Source organism: Odocoileus virginianus, chromosome 21, assembly GCF_023699985.2.
Source record: "Odocoileus virginianus isolate 20LAN1187 ecotype Illinois chromosome 21, Ovbor_1.2, whole genome shotgun sequence".
Lineage (NCBI taxonomy): Eukaryota > Metazoa > Chordata > Mammalia > Artiodactyla > Cervidae > Odocoileus > Odocoileus virginianus.
In genome coordinates this window covers 13,192,700-13,207,827 of record NC_069694.1, presented here as the reverse complement: position 1 = coordinate 13,207,827, position 15,128 = coordinate 13,192,700, and positions in this window count along the sequence as shown.

The following is a 15,128-nucleotide window of genomic DNA, read 5'->3' as shown; positions in this document are numbered from 1 at the left end:
TAGCTTCTAGAAAAGAAATATCCCCTCTTTTTCTTCTTACCTCTTGACTGCTTCTAATTCTTCTCAATCTCTTCACAGATTCTGAATAATCTCTCTGACTTGTTAATATCGGAGGACTCAAAGCTCTCAATTTCTAGGCTTCTTCTGAGATGGGTAACTTCTTGCCTGGGGGAACTGAGAAACAATGGCATATGAGCACAAATAGCAATGTGACCTCATCTTTGTTGTCACAAGCAATTATTTTTATATAAAGATGATAAAGTGTTATATACTTTTGTGTTATTGGAAGTGGTGGAGAGTGGTTGAAAAAATGTAGTGCTGCTGTTACAATAGTTCAACATAAATCTTGGAAAGGAAAAAGCTAAAAATTTTCCCAGGTGAAGTGTTCTTGGTAACCAGCATGTAGTAAAAAGAGCATGGAGGAAATTTTGGCATATCAAGATTTGATTCCCGTGTTTGCCAAGGATTAGTATGAATTTCTGATTTTAAGATTTCTTATCAATAAAACATGGCTAGGAAATGTAAATTTTTACAAGTGATAAACCAGAATTTGGCTTCACTTTCTGGTTCCAAGGATGATTTTTTTTTTTTTTCTGATATTCAAAGGCAGTCATTCCCCTCGTCATCTTTAGACCTTATACCAACCCTGTTACTCTCTCTTCTCTCTTCTTCCTAAATGCTTCATTTCATTACTTGACAGGTTTGCTCAAGTCTCTAAAATCCTAAAACAAATTCATACTGATCATTCTAGAAGACTATACATACGAGTGTCTCAACTTTAATAAGATCTAAAATAATTTATATATTTTCCATTAAATATTTCATCTTCATTAATTTCCATGCCAATGCTCAGTATTGTTATTCAGCCAGTTACCCAGTGGGGAGGAATTTAGAAGTGCCTCCTTGACTTAACATCTTCTATATCCACCAGTTTTAATTAACAAGTTTTATTTATTGTATCTCCTAATTATTCTTAAAACTATAACCCTTCTTTTCATCTGTATGATCACTACCATAATCCAAAACTTTATCATCCATTGCTTAGTTTATGGTAAATTTCCTCCTAATTTGATTGGAATTATATCTATTATAATTTATTATACTCCTTCAAGTTTACATACTTGAAGCTGACAACCTCAGCTCTCTGATAAGAGCAAGTCATTTCTCATTTTGCAGCACATAAAATTTTTCAATGACATACTCCTAATGGCAAAGAGTGGCTTGCCATGTACTTTAAAATTTTTGAGCTCTATTTCATGATACATTTGTTATAAAAATATTTTTAACAACTTATAATGTGTTTAAGGAAATCTTTCTTTCTGTAATCCATTCTACTTTTCTGCTTGTCTGTTTGGATTCTCCACTGGATTAAGAGCTACTTGATGGAAAGGAATTTTTCTGATTCTCTGTTTCAAAAGTATAGTCAATACTGTCCAATTCATAGAGAGAATTTGATACTAATAGTCAAAATGAGTGAGAAAAAGGAAAAGAATAATGTTGGCCATTATGTCAAGTTAGAAGTCACATACTCAAATACTCAGACTGAATCCTATTTATTTCTTCTTTTGTTAATTACTAGTGGACAAACAGACTTCTTCCAAATAGGAAAAGGAGTACGTCAAGGCTGTACATTGTCATCCTGCTTATTTAACTTATATGCAGAGTACATCATGAGAAATGCTGGGCTGGAAGAAGCACAAGATGGAATCAAGATTGCGGGAGAAATACCAATAACCTCAGATATGCAGATGACACCACCCTTATGGCAGAAAGTAAAGAGGAACTAAAAAGCCTCTTGATGAAAGTGAAAGAGTAGAGTGAAAAAGTTGGCTTAAAGCTCAACATTCAGAAAACTAAGATCATGGCATCTGGTCCCACCACCTCATGGGAAATAGATGGGGAAACAGTGGAAACAGTGTCAGACTTTAGTTTTTTGGACTCCAAAATCACTGCAGACAGTGATTGCAGCCATGAAATTAAAAGATGCTTACTCCTTGGAAGGAAAGTTATGACCAACCTAGATAGCATATTAAAAAGCAGAGACATTATTTTGCCAACAAAGGTCCATCTAGTCAAGGCTATGGTTTTTCCAGTGGTCATGTATGGATGTGACAGTTGGACTGTGAAGAAAGTTGAGTGCTGAAAAATTGATGCTTTTGAACTGTGGTGTTGGAGAAGACTCTTGAGAGTCCCTTGGACTGCAAGGAGATACAACCTATCCACCCTAAAGCAGATCAGTCCTGGATGTTCATTGGAAGGACTGATGCTGAAGCTGAAACTCCAATACGTTGGCCACCTGATGTGAAGAGTTGACTCATTGGAAAAGACCCTGATGCTGGGAGGGATTGGGGGCAGGAGGAGAAGGGGACGACAGAGGATGAGATGGCTCGATGGCATCACCAACTCGATGGACATGAGTCTGAGTAAACTCTGGGAGTTGGTGATGGACAGGGAGGCCTGGCATGCTGCGATTCACGGGGTCACAAAGAGTCGGACATGACTGAGTGACTGAACGGAACTGAATAGAAGAATGGCAACTGTGAAATGAACCTCTTCCATTCTACTCATTTATTATCTATATTCTTTTTTTAATTTATTTATTTATTGACATGTGAGATCCTCCTGGACCAAGCACTGAACCTATGTCTCCTGTAGTGGCAGGCAGATTTTTTACTGTTGCGTCACCAGGGAAGCTCTATTATCTATATTCTTGATTTGCTTGTTTTACTCTACACCATTGTTCCTTTCCTTTCAGGTTTTCTCTTTTATCATAACATATATGCTCTCTTTCTATGCATCTTTTATAAATGGGAATTAAAATAATTTTCTGGGGCAAGCATATCTAGCAGTCCCCAATATATGCTCAGTCACTTCTTTAATAATAGAATTCCTAACTTTTGACTGGGCACATAGCCACTGGGAATTCAGATGCAGGCCTTAAGCATCCAATAAATGCTGGTTGTGATAAAATAACTAACTTTTTGGCAGAAATGCTTCATGGGAATCCCAGGAAGTAGCCCTAAATAGACTATCCATCCCTTTTTCTCTCATTCTTGTTCCTGCTGGCTGGAAGGTAGTCAGGGATGATTGAACCTGTAGGAGCCATGGTGGGCCATAAGGAAGCATAAATCTCTGCTAATGATGAAATGGCCATGTAGCCATGGGCTATCTTCAGATTCCACTTACATAAGAAGACAATTAAGGTATATCTTGTATTAGTGAACTGTTCTTCAGTTTCAATTTTACCTGAACACAGAGCTAACTTTAGTTCTAGCCAAGGAAATTTCTCAAATTAACATGCCACCAGAATTCCTCTCAGAATAGGGACTGTGGTGCTTGGGTATTGAAAGTAAGCATCCCTAAAGCCTTGGATTTGTAGGCAAGATCAAATTTCCAACACGTGTTGGATCAAAGAAAAAGCATGAGAATTCCAGAAAAATATCTACTTCAACTTCATTGACTAATGTAAAGCCTTTTTCTGTGTGGATCACAACAAACTGAGGGAAATTCTTAAAGAGATGAGAATACCAGACCATCTTAACTGCCTCCTTAGAAACCTATATGCAGGTCAAGATGCAACAGTTAGAACCGGACATGGAACAATGGACTGGTTCCAAATTGGGAGAGGAGTATGTCAAGGCTGTATATTGTCACCCTGATTATTTACCTTATATGCATAAAACACCATGTGAAATGCTGGACTGGATGAAGCACATGCTGGAATCACGACTTCTGGGAGAAATATCAATAACCTCAGATATGCATGTAACACCACCTTTATGAGAGAAAGAGAAGAGGAACTAGAAAATCTCTTGATGAAAGTGAAAGAGGAGAGTGAAAAAACTGTCTTCAAACTCAATATTCAAAAAAAATGAAGATCATGGCAAATGGTCCCATCACTTCATGGCAAATAGATGGGGAAACAATGGAAAAGAGTGACAGACTTTCTTTTCTTGGTCTCGAAAATCACTGCAGATGATGAATGCAGCCATGAAATTAAAAGACACTTGCTCCTTGGAAGAAGATCTATGACCAACCTAGACGGCATATTAAAAAGCAGAGGTGTAACTTTGCCTACAAAGGTCCATATAATCAAAGCTATGGTTTTTCCAGTAGTCATGTATGGATGTTTGAGCTGGACCATGAAGAAACCTGAGTGCTGAAGAATTGATGCTTTTGATCTGTGGTGCTGGAGAAGACTCTTGAGAGTCCCTTGGACTGCAAGGAGATAAAACCAGTCAATTCCTAAAGGAAATCAATCCTAATATTCATTGGAAGGACTGATGCTGAAGCTGAATACTTCAGTTTTGGCCTTATTCGGTATTTGGCTGAATATTTCAGCTGAATACTTCAGCTGAATACTTCCAATACTTTGGCCACCTGACATGAAGAACTGACTCATTGGAAAAGACCCTGATGCTGGGAAAGATTGAAGGCAGGAGGAGAAGGGGATAACAGAGGATGAGATGGTTGGATGGCATCACCAACTCGATGAACATGAGTTTGAGCAAGCTCCAGAAGTTGGTGATGGACAGGGAAGTCTGGCGTGCTGCAGTCCATGGGGTCACAAGGTGTTGGACATGACTGAGTAACTGAACTGAACTGAATCATCATAAGAAAGCAAAGGATAAAGGAGAGAGAAGAAAACGAATATGAAAGAGAAGAAGCGTAGTGGAAACATAATGGGTAACAGTGTGGTCTATTACTGTCTATCTTAATATCACAAAATTCTTGCTGTGATTAGAATGGAAAGATTTTTGATTTGGGCAGAGCTAAGGTAGTTTGCCTGTAAGCAGGGCAAGGAAGTTTAGAGGAAAACAAATATTGGGAACTTTATGAAATCAAGGTGACATTTCTGGAACTTTATAAGTCCTGGAACTGATGTTCAGTCAGATATGGCTATATCTATACGTGATAGTAGTTATTTGGAACTTATCATCAATAGTGACCACTCATATTTAATTTTCATGATATAAAAGTACAGAGGCATTTAAGGTCTTAAAACCAAACAGAAACAATTTCAAAATTATTAGTTGGGAAATTCTAAATGGACCTTAGGATCACCTGAATTTGGAAGTATCACAGCTTTGAAAAGCCTTCCATATAAGAAAGGAGCATCACATAGCTATACAAAAAGAAAAATCTCCATTTATTGGTATAGCATTAATTCCAGGATATATTAGTAAACCATATAAAAGGCAAGGTACAAAAGATTATATGCCTACATATATGTGTAAGTATATTTCTACTCTTTTGGGTAAAAAAGAAGGGGAAATAAGAAAATATACACATATCTACTTCTTTTTGCAAAGGAAATGCAGGTTATGCATTTTTAACTGGCATACCTCTTAAGTGATGCTATATCACTTAAAGTGGATGCCTGGGCATCAAAATGGATACCTATGAGATTCTTTTGCAAATTATTATTGATGTTAATTGTATTCTTTATCAAATGACCCCTCCTGTTAATTAAGCCATCATTGATGATTCTTGCCTGAAACAAATCTTTATGGTTACTATAAAAGCTTATTATGTAAAGTTATTATTTCTTCTCTATTGATTGATATTCTATTAAAAGAATAATATTTCCTTATTCATCCAGCTTGCAAATATGTATCTTCATATGTGCATATTTCTTTTCAATGTGAACTTATAGATTCTTACTTTATTTACAGAGATAAAATCCATAAATATCTTTCTATATTTTGATGCTCAAATTGTGCCTATTTAGTTCTCTGGAACTCATTTCAGCTTTTTGCTCTATCCTTCTGACATACCTTCACCATTATTTTTAATCACTTTCTTATTACCTGGTACAGTGAGTTATTTCTGGGTCATTTGGTAGCTTTTCCATCCCAGACCTGGAATCAGTCATTTCTATCTGTTTCTGATAAATTGTTCCTTAAAAAGTGACTCCAAAACTTAGTGGTCTAAAATAATTCTAAGTGTGTATTTTTCTCGCAGTTTCTATGGATCAGAAATTCAGGAGTGCCTGGCTGTGCATTTCTGGTTTGAGTTTCTTGGGAGGTTTCTTAGGCGTCCACTGGGCCTGTGGCAACTTGATAGGTGAAGAGTGAGACTCCTCTGAGTAAATCTTTTTGTATAATTTTGGCTATCTGAATCAACCTGTAATATTCTACATAGTCTTAACTTTTAAATGAACAAGATGGGAAAAAAATAGTAAATGCAAAAAAAAAAAAAAAAAAGAACAGATGAATTCAGCTGGATTTTAAGTAAATAAAATAACCACATTCAAGGTGAATATTTTTAAAGAAAAGAACAGGTTCTACTAACTCTTAAATAAATTAATGTCCTTAGTCTAAAGAATATTTCAACAACTAACAGTTCTTGAATCCTTCTCAGTAGGAATGTGAATAGAAACACTGAAACCATATGATGCATGCTGAAGGACTTATTAAGTAGATTTATATGGAAATCATTTCATAATTTCAAATATTTGTGCATATGTACAAAATGCACATACATGCACACATAACTCACTACATATTTTGGCTCTTTTCACTGAAAACCCTAGAAGCAATGGAGTTATCAGTAAAAATAACCACATCAAGGTCATTGATTCTTGATTCCTAGTGTAAACAGGGGGATAGCCTAGATATCCCCCTCTGTATCCTAGTGTAAACAGGATATTTATTTAATATTTAAAAGATTCCTAGTATAAACAGCTTCTAAGGTTTAACTCAATGTATCCTAGATATCCTCCTCTGTATCCTAGATTGTCACTCTCACACTGAATCAAGGCTTGAATTACCAAAAGATACCAGTTGTGAGAGTGTGTGATTTCCAAGTCTAGGCCATAAAAGATGTTAACCGTTTTATCTTGTTTTCTTGAATCTATCATTCAAGGAGATGTCAACTACATTATTATGAGAACACTCAAGTAAGCCATCTTGGGAGATACCCACACTGGAGAGGATATTAAGGTCTCCATCAAAAAAAGCTAACACCAACAGGCCAACCACATGAGTGCCCACGTGGCTTCTTCAACCCCAGTCAAACCTTTGGACCGCTGCAGGCCCATTGAACAAGCTACCTGTGAAAACTCATGAAGGGCCCTAGCCAGAAACATCCAGCATGAATCCCTGACCCACAGCAACTCAGATATAATCAATATTTGATGTTGTTTTGAGTCACTGAATGTTTAGACTAGCTAGGTAACAACTGAGGACTAGTAATTATTTCTAAGTATCATTAATCACAAAAAGGGGCTTCTTTAGCGGCTCAGACAGTAAAGAATCTACTGCAGTGCAAGGGCCAAGGTCTGACTGAGCCCTGGGTCAGGAAGATCCCCTGGAGAAGGGAATGGCAACCAACTCCATTATTCTTGCCTGGAGAATTCCATGGACAGAGGAGCCTGATGAGCTACATTCACAAAAAGAAATGGCAATCCTTGGAAAACTGACTGATTCAGGTCTGAGACAAGGAAGTTAGATGATAAGATTGAAACATTTTGCTTTGCCAGAAAATAAGAAAGTGCTTAAAGACAATGATGGGGGTTGTGGCAAAACATTAAAGGAGCCAGCTTGGCAGTGTTCCAACTAGCCAAACTGGTGCAATTTACCATCAAAACATATAAATATATTAATGATCTTGTTGATGAAAGTAAGGATATATTAGCCTATATTGAAAATAATCACACACACATATGTATCTATGTGTTTATAAATGTATAACTAAATTAAAGAATAAATAACTAGTGAAAAAGGAAAATTTTTATTTCAGTATAATATCAAATAATAGAGAAAAAAGTGTATAATTAAATAATTATCTCTACAGCCAACATAGTATGAATTGATTCTGGCAAGAATCAGCAATACATGCTTAATCAGTAGGAGGATAGCATTTGATGAGGAATAAGATATTTACATATTCTTATAGGACCTCTTCTCAAATTAGTTACTAATTACAAAAGGAAAAGTACTACTTAGGAAGTGAAAAAAAGGACATTATTTTAAGCAAGTGATCAAAATTAACATCACCAATAAATTGCAAAGGAATATCCCAGGCCTCCATTGTGATGCCCTGAGAAGGACACAGAATCATGCTGAGAACTGTGCCAGCCAAAAATGCATAACCTGAATCTAATCATGAGGAAACATCAGACAAATCCAAACTGAGAGGTAGTCTATAAAATAACCGGCTTGCATTCTTCAAGGAACCTCAATGTCAAGAAAGTCAAAGAAAGGCTAAGGAACTGCCCAAGATGAAAGAAAGCTAAAGAGACAAGCAAACTTCATTCATTATATGACCTGGATAAGATTCTGCACAGAAAACAGTGCTACACAGGACATCATTGGCACTACCAAATATACTGGAGTGGGGGCTGTGGGTTAGAATAAAGTGTTGTGTTACTGTTAAATTTCACAAATTTATTATTTTTACTGAGGTTGTTTAAGAAAATATCCATATTCTTAGTAAACACACATTGAAATGTTAAAGGATAAAAGGTAATGCTGACTAAAAAAAGATGTACAACTTGAGAGTGGTGACTTAAGTTTTATTTGGGGCAAAATGAGGACTGAAGCCTGGGAGGCATTATCTCAGACAGCTCTGAGAGATGCTCCAAAGTGGCAGTGGGGGAAAGTCAATATATAAGGTTTTGGTGAAAGAGGAGTTCAATACCATGAAGCACTCAATTTACAAAAGGTGTTTTGTTAGTCATGAGGGTCTGATGTCACCATGAAGGGATTTAGTGCTTCTCTAGATATGAGGAGATGCAAGGATTGAGATCATAAATTCTGTTCCTAAAAACAACCAACTATCTAAAGACCAATACCTTGAAACTCCAATACTTTGGCCACCTGATGTGAAGAACTGACTCATTGGAAAAGACCCTGATGCTGGGAAAGATTGAAGGCAGGAGGAGAAGGGGATGACAGAAGATGAGATGGTCGGATGGCATCATCGACTCAATGGACATGAATTTGAGTAAACTCCGGGAGTTGGGGATGGACAGGGAGGCCTGGCGTGCTGTGATTCATGGGGTCGCAAAGAGTCGGACACAACTGAGTGACTGAACTGAACTGAACTGATCTAAAAACCTGTCCCACAAGATTCCCCGGCATGCATCCACCCTGAACTCCCTCAGGGATTGTTGAAGGTCAACAGCTATAGCAGCATGCGGTTCAATCACTGTAGAGGCAGATGGCAAATGCCTTTGGTGTTCAGTCATTGGCAATGCTCTTGGTAAGTGCCGATTTGTAGTTGACAGTAATGATACTTGAAATCTACTCTTACATGTTAAAAAATGCATATACACACAAACATAGACACAGACACACTCACACCCACACACAGGATATCGTGAGGGAGACAGAGACAGAACCAGACAGACAGAGATCTCAGAGGAAATGAACTAATAATTGGTAAAATTGCAGAAGGGAGATATTATTTTTGTAAACTATCCAAAGCCTGAAGCTGCAGTTCTTAGGGAAATTTTCATTTCTTTAACATTTTATTTCAAATTAGTGCCTTTTTTTGAGAGCAGAGAAAATGGTAGACATTTAAGTGGAATGGCAATTCAATTTTTGGCGGTCAGAAAGAAGAAAGAGAAGTCAACTTCTGTATAAGGACAACAAGTGACAATTCCTATTAAGGAAAGATGAAATCACAAGCATGACAGGAAGGAGAGGGCAGACTATAAAATTCATCCTGGAGTACAAAGGATTAGCAGAGGGACTCAGGATTTATCTAGGCGATGATAAGCAAGTTATAAGTCTGTCCTTGTTTGTATCAATTTTGATTCTTTGCTATACTTGGAAATGTTTGTAGTGCTATGAATTCTTCCTAATCATATATGGAAAATTAAAACTGGATCTAATTATATAACTTTCAATCTTCAATGTCAATTTTTCAATCCAATTCAGGACGTCTCAGTAAATTAAAGTTTCTACCTTTTTACCTTTCCTTTTTCCCCCCAGGTGTGATCTAAATAGATGGGAGTGATGTATGGGGTGATCTAAACAAGGATGAAGGAATGTCTATGAAAGGAATCACATAGGCAAAATTAAGAAGGTGATTCAGGTTTTCTTTCTTTATCAATCTTTGATTCAGAGGAGCATCTATTTTTAACTTTTTAGGCTTTATTCCCACATCACCCACTGCTGAGCTGGTACAGTCTCCCTCACTCCCCCATATATTCCTGACATTGACATTGCTTTATGAACACAAGCCAGTTATTTTATAGACTACTAGGTCACTGAAGGGACTCTTTCTCTTCATCAGATATAAGGCCTCTCCAGTTCCACTAGCCCACTCTTAGCTTTCTTTGATTTTTTTTTAAAGATGTGGGACATTTTTTAATAATCTATTGTACCCCACAGAGTCATTGGAGGTAGGGGAAATGGGTATCTGTGACACTTTCTGAACAAACACATTTTTCCTCTATTGTAACTCTTCTTTGTTGAATGCCCTAGGGGAAAGTGGAAGGCTTTATCTATGACACCATTGTCCACTTTATTTCCTCTTCTATGTGATCTTCGTAGGGATCTGCCTAGTTTATTTCTTTTTAGTGGAAAATTGGCTCTTATATAATCAACACATACCTCTCACACCCCCAGCATCAATACACACACATATACACACATTCACATGTGCAAATTTGGTTTTTATTTTTAAGCATAAATTACGTTTGGAATCCACCAAACTCTTAAACTTTGGATTAAGCAAACAAATAAATTTCATTCTAAAAATCTTATCTCTTGAAAATCACCTGATTTATTAGACATCTGTCCCTGCTTTTTGAAATTTATAAACTCTGAGATACTCAGTGACTTCTTTCACCCTCTGCTTATTTTGTGTGCTTTCTTTCCTAGAGAAAATAAAATCTTTTAGGCACAGTAGCCGTTGATCTAGTGAAGACTAGGAAAGAAAATATTGGAAATAGCAACAGCAGAATGACTTTAATGTTGCCAGAGTTTCATCTCATTTTTCAATTTATAATGTAGTTAACACTTAATCCATCAATGTATTTATATACTCCTATTTGTGCCAGGAAATATCTAAAACACATTTAGGTGGCTAAACTAGATTTTCTGTCTTATTGATATTCATGGTGACTACAGAGGAAAAGTATGTTCACAGTAGGTCAAAGGATGGTTCTTAAGCTCTTCACAGCTGAGAGGGCGCTCAGGAGGGACTTTCAGAGGAATTCTGACACTTGGCTTCAGAAAAGACTGTGCGGGAGCAGCCACTGCTCCCTAAACAGGGCTAGTGAATTCTGGAAGTTTCTTATCTATAAGATATATAGCTTCAGAGTTTGCTTGATCAACCTGCCTCTGAGCATTATGGAACAGCAGAGACAGAAACACAGGCACTAGAAATACAGTCTTTTAATATAACTGGTCTGGCAACACTGAAACAATATTCATCATAGCACAACTCTACGAAGCTGTACATGTACAGAAAATAGAAGACAGCAGGACACCCAACTGGTGCTGTAAAGTGAGCTGAAATGGGGGGTAATCACAAGCAGAGAGGGCAGCAGAAATATGTTAAGGATTCATAGAAGCACAGCCTCAAGCAATGTAGCATAACTGAATATATGAGAAGGGGCATGCTGCTGAAGGAATGAAAGAAGAAACTTGCTCTTAAAAATCGATTTTTGATAAAACAAGACAGTGTCATGCACCTATATGCAGCTCTGTTCATTTCTGGTTTTAAATAACAAAGATTAATATGCAGGTCAAACAGTTAGAAGATGTGCATTGATCTAGTAGTGTATTTGAGTTGTATTATAGTTGTTTTTTACTTATCATTTTCCTAATTAAATGAACAGTTTTTGCCTGATAGATCAAGAACAATTCTATTAATATTTTCAAAGATAGTCACAGTTAATTTGGAGCACAGATGGTGTATTTTTTCCTGTCTCTTGACCTTGAAATATAATATAATCATATAGCAAAAAAATCAGGAAATATTTCAAAAAGGAAAGAATACAGATGAGAGACTGTTTTTGCTTATATATTGTCTCAGCATAGCACAAATAAATAAACCTTTCTGAAGGTAACTTATGGAAATTATTCTCATTATTTCAGGCACATACACTTATTCATTCAATGCATTCAACAAGTACTTATTCAATATTGTATGCATACACCATGCTACTCACACCTGAAGACAAGAGATTCAGACAGAAACTATTAGCATGCATAACATGAGCTTTTATTTTTCCTTCTAGATTTTAGTTCTAGGTAGGTAAAGAGAGTAAACTTATTTCCATGCAGGGAGTATCGCTCAATCCACATAACAAGAAGTACTTAGCTCTCACAGACTAAAATTCTGGCAAACATCCATTGAACCTTAGGACAACTTCCAGAATTACAATGACTTTAGATACAGAATCAACAGTACATCATTATGATGAAGGTATCCTTTTTTTCCCTCCTGTCTGAAGAAAATTTTGTAGCAAAGGTGAGCTAGAAGGTTGGAAATTAAAGAAAATGTAAGGGAATTAAAGAGCTAGTAAATAATTGGGAGGGATAATTTAATTTTAAAGGATTATGAAAGCACACAGAGGCTTTTCAAAGTCAATTTTTTAGATGGTTCAATTTCAATGTATTTTTTGAGCTGATTCAATTGAGGTCATTTAAAATTTTGCTAGATGGCTTTCTTTATTCTCAAAAGCATTAATGAGATACAGTTTAATTGAACCACCTGGAAAGTGAGTGAGTCTGATTATAAATGTACATAGACAATGACTCAGTTTATGCTAGTTGAATGCCATTCACTTCAGTGATGATTTTTTTTTCCATTTATTTTTATTAGTTGGAGGCTAATTACTTTATAATATTGTAGTGGTTTTTGTCATACATTGACATGAATCAGCCATGGATTTACATGTAAAGCCACAGTCATCAAGACAGTATGGTACTGGCACAAAGACATAAATATAGATCAATGGAACAGAATAGAAAGCCCAGAGATAAAGCCACGAACCTATGGACACCTTATCTTCGACAAAGGAGACAAGAATATACAATGGAAAAAAGACAACCTCTTTAACAAGTGGTGCTGGGAAAACTGGTCAACCACTTGTAAAAGAATGAAACTAGAACACTTTCTAACACCATACACAAAAATAAATTCAGTGATGATTTTATACACATCTCAGGCTCCTTATTAGCCTTGCAGTTCCTGACTCAGTGGAAGCAATTACCAATATCTGTTGAAGAGTAGAATTATTGAGGAAAAGAAGGCAAGAAGTGAAGGGGTGGTTTCCTCCTCTCTGACTGTAATCCTAGGGGTTTTATTTACAGCAGCTTTGAATTAGGTGCAAAGCATAACACTTCTACATTCTTTTTAATGAAAGAGATTATTTTTCATTTCCTAATAAAACTTCCTTTCATCTCAGTACAGGGCAAACTTCTCAGATTCTGCAAAGATAAAAAGGTCGAGACTATAAATCCTTCTTTTTTTCAAAGGCCGTTTCCATAGCCTGTGAGTTTTATTATTTAGCCAACAGTGGACAGGTTTCTGTGTTTAATGGAACTAAAAGGAATAGAATTTCTAAAACCCTATAGTGCTAATGGGGAAAAAAAAATCACTATTTAGACTGTATTGAGTTGTTATTTCTTTGATGCCTTTCCCATTAATTATTTATTTATTTATTCATGAAAAAAAAAGTTTTGTTTCTGATTTCACTCCACAATTCATACCAAACACTCTATTTTGGAATGTAGTTTTTAGAATAAAAAACATCATTCAGCTAAACACTTATTCTTGGGCTTCATGTTTATGTCACTGAAAGAGTTTGCTATCCCTGAGTGGAGCAGATAATAAGTCAAAACCTGTCAGCCTTATTAAATTTGGCTAGTCTTTGCCCCATTGCTGAATGCTTCCTGGTTGAAATCAACCCCATGAAAAAAAGGATTATTCTTAAGGTGATTGAAATAATACTCTTTTGTGCTTGCAAATTGCTATCCTATGCTAATTTATTCCTTTAGTAAAAACCAAATTCAAAATTACAATTTTGTAGAAACCATTTGAGTATAAGAAGATTATATTTATAGTTTTAATTGCTATGTCTCTATCAGTAAGCAAGGAATAAATATTTTAACACTGTGAAAGTGCACAAAATTCCTTTGCTCTGTGAAAATTCCACTTAATTATCCTTCTTAGAGTAGCAGGTATAGTAACAAGTGAGTGAACTATTATCATTTTTTTTTCTCATGAGCACATATTGCATGTATATAGATTTATCCTCAGAATTAAAAAAAAAAAAAAAAGCCATAATTGAGATGTTCAATTTTATCAGTAAAAAGTCATGGTGAATGTTGGATCCCATCAGATCCCTCATTGTTTTTGATAGTCACATGATCTATTAATATTTATTGTATATCCAAGTGAAATCATCTTATTTTCAAAAATATGTGGTAAATCAATTTTCACTTCTGTCAGATCTTAATAAAGAATGTCATTTCCTTTATCTTTCAACCATATAATCATTTATTTTGAATCCTTCATGATGTTTTCCACACTCTAATTCAGTTATCATACAAGTAACTGATAAAGGAACATATTCTCATAATTCTAAATAAAATAAGAGGCTTTCTCAGAAAATTCACCCATCTCCTTTCCCATTTGCACTCCTAGCAAAATGCTCATCCTTAATTTAAATGTATTCAGCTACACTTTCTCTCATTACCCTAGGCCAGATCTTTATCATCCATCACCTCAGACTACGGAAATAATTCCTAAAGTGCCACCTGTCCCTCATTCACACCACTCACAACCGTGCCTTCTTATACACTGCTACTGCTAATGTACAATTTTCTCCATGATTACCTTTCAAAATCAGAGTAGGATTTTAGCCAAGCACTCAGGGTTGACCTCACCTTATGCCAAATCTCCTTTTCTGATTTTACCAATCTATTCTCTTCTGCACAGTCTAATGCTCAAGAACAAATTATACACACACACTTTTCAGGACTCTTAAGTCTTCTCTAAAGGTATTTTTCTCTACCTGGAAATTGCTATAATTCATTTCAAACTGTAGGAATTACTATGATTCCACCAAGCCTTGTTCAAAAGTGACCTGTATGTTAATATTTTCCACAAGCAGAAGTTCTCTCTCACTTTTGAACTGCAGCGTTTTGTTTGTACATGAT